Source organism: Triticum aestivum, chromosome 5B (genome assembly GCF_018294505.1).
Source record: "Triticum aestivum cultivar Chinese Spring chromosome 5B, IWGSC CS RefSeq v2.1, whole genome shotgun sequence".
NCBI classification, from domain to species: Eukaryota; Viridiplantae; Streptophyta; class Magnoliopsida; order Poales; family Poaceae; genus Triticum; species Triticum aestivum.
The window spans coordinates 36,391,918-36,394,952 of NC_057807.1; positions in this window are offsets into that span (position 1 = coordinate 36,391,918).

Sequence of the window (3,035 nt, forward strand, 5' to 3'; positions counted from 1 at the left end):
TATATATGTATGTGGTAGCTATATGATGAATGGATGTGGCTATCTATATATGAATATAATGTTCATAGATTTTTTTTGTTTATATATGTTTTTTAATATATGTATTAATTTTTTATTTAGGTTGTTAGTAGATATCGATTTTAGGTTAGTGCATTTTAGGTTAGTGTAGAGGAAAAAGTAAAATAAGGAAAATGAAGAAAAGAAGAAGAAGGAAGAAGGAAGAAGAAGAAGAAAAAGAAGGAGAGGAAAAAGGAAAATAAGAAGAGGAAGAAAGGAGAAGAAGAGGATAGGAAGAAGAGGAGAAATAAATAAGAAGAGGAAAAAAGAAGAAAAAGAAGAGGAGAAGAAGAAAGGAATAGAGGAGAAGAAGAAAAAATAGAAAATATTCTATTTTTTTCTTCTTCTCCTCTATTCCTTTCTTCTTCTCCTCTTTTTTCTTCTTCTTTTTTTTCTTCGATCTTCTCCTCTGTCGTCGTCGATATACCCCCCCTCGGCCCTCTCGCTCGATCAAAACTCTCGAGAACACCCAAACCCTAGAGAAAAAAAGAGGTTGGTCTCCTACCCCCTCCCGCTGCGCCCCTACCCGACAAACTCTCTTGAGGCCACCCAAATTTACCAAGTTAAAAGAGCGTTGTCGTCGAGGCCACCCCAAACCCTTGAAGCGTTGTGTCGTGGCCACCCCAAACCCTTGAAGCGTTGTCTAGGCCACCTCAAACCCTAGAGAAGCAGAGTCGAGGCCACTAACATGATTCCTTATTGTGATTAGCTAGCTAGTTCTACGTTTGCCACTAATATATATCCATCTGTACCATGTTTGAAAAATAATTGACATGTTGTAAATATTTGCAGAAACTATGGAGCACTCCCGAGACGAAGCAACAGAAGCGATGTTGGGCGAGATAATCGCAGAAGGAAGTGATGTCGTTGCGTCATTTTTCAACGACACCGATGGTCAGGAAGGACTGGGTGAAGAAGAGGGCTATGTTCATGATGGCTCCGGCCCATTATTGCCGGTACAAGAAGAGGGCTATGTTCGTGATGGCTCCGGTGACCCAATGGAGGTACAAGAAGGAGACTGTGCTGACTACTTCGGTGACCGAACCGAGTCTGGCCAGGTATATATATATTAGTTAAGCCCGTGCTGACTAGTTAATTGATGCATTCATTGTTTTGGTATATGTACACATATTAATTAACTCTTGTCTTTCTTCCTTTTTCTAGCCCTCCGGATCGAGCACAACTTCGGTAAGGAGACGAGGCCCGAAGAAAAAGTTGAGCTCAGATGAAAAGTTTGAGATCACAGCAATCGCGCGCGACGGCGAACCGATTGAACCCATCCGGACAAAGAACACATTTGCTGCTCAGTGCGGGGTTCTTGTTAGGGACAAGATCCCGATCAGCATCCACCAATGGTATAAGCCTAAGGAGGAAGACCCCCAGGTGTCTTATGTCAATGATATGCAGAAAGATGATCTTTGGACTAAGCTGAAGGCAAATTTCACCCTACCGCCAGAGGAGGATCCGGAGAAGCCAGTTAAAGAGCAATTAATCAAGTCTTGTGCTCTTAAGAAGATGGCAGGCCTATTCAGGAGGTGGAGGAAAGAGCTGAAAAAGTTTGTCGACAAAGAAGAGACACCAGAATTCATCGGCAAATATGAGAAGATCAGAGATCACTGGCCCGCATTTGTGGCCTACACAACATCGGAAAAGAGTAAGAAGATGCCGGCGACAAACAAGCAAAATGCTGCGAAGAAGAAGTTTCACCATCGCACGGGGTCAGGTGGCTACCTCAAAGCCCGGCCTAAGTGGTCCAAGGCTGAGAATGATCTGCTTGATAAAGGGATAGAACCGGAGACAATGAGATGGCCAGACCATTGCCGGACTTGGTTCTTCGGGGCTGGCGGAACCTTGGACCCTGTATCAGGGAAGTGCCGTTGGACGGATGAGCAACTGAAAACACCAGTCACAAGGCTTCGGCAGTATATCGATGCAGCACAACAAGGGACGTTCGTTCCAGATAGGGAGAAGGACAAGCTCACAATGGCCCTCGGGAATCCTGAGCACCCTGGACGGACACTAGGCATGCCAGGCTCCATTTCGTGGAAGGTTGGTTTTCCGGACGCAGGGGGTTACAAAACCCACGAGAGGAGGAAGAAACTGGAGCAGAGCCAACTGCAGCTGCTGCACGAAAGGGTAATGGGGCTATAGGAACGAGAAGCATATCGCAATAAACGACCTGCCAAAGCTTCCCCCGAAGCTACCCCGCCATCTCAGCGGAGAAGCAGCGTGGCTTCCCCCGAGCTGCTTCAGCCGGAGCATGTCTTGACGGTTCCTGCCAGCTATCTCGTGGATGCTATCACGGAGGCTCAAAATTGCCACCTTATGACGCGATGGATGAATTTGAAGGTCAAGGCGGCTGTTGGCTCTGTTTATCCTACTGAACACGGCGCAACTTTTCACTGCCGGCCAATTCCAGAAGGATATGCTAGGGTGATGGTGGATGAAATAACGGAGGGATTTGAGGACCTCCAGCTTGACTATCCTACCAGTGAAGGGGAGACTAGGCTGGGTTCTGCTCTGAAGACTCCATGCCTATGGCAGAAGGAGCTCATCAACCTTCCGAACTGGACGCCTCCGCCGCCTCCTCCTCCTCCGGCGAGTCAGGGCACTCCGCCTCCTCCACCGCCTCCTCCTCCGGTGAGTGACGATCAGGGCACTAGGCCTCCTTCTCCGGCGCGTGGCGGCACTCCGCCTCCTTCTCCGCCTGCGCCGGCGCGCCCGAGCAGCCAGCAACCTCCTCCTTCTCCGGCGCGTGGTGGCACTCCGCCTCCTTCTCCGCCTGCGCCAACATGCCCGAGCAGCCAGCAGCCTCCTCCTTCTCCAGCGCGTGGTGGCACTCTGCCTCCTTCTCCGCCTGCGCCGGCGTGCCCGAGCAGCCAGCAGCCTCCTCCTTCTCCGCCTCGCCAGCAAGGGCGGAAGAGACCCGCCGCCGCCCCGGCTGCTCCGGCGCATCGTAGTCCTTCTCCTCCGCCTCG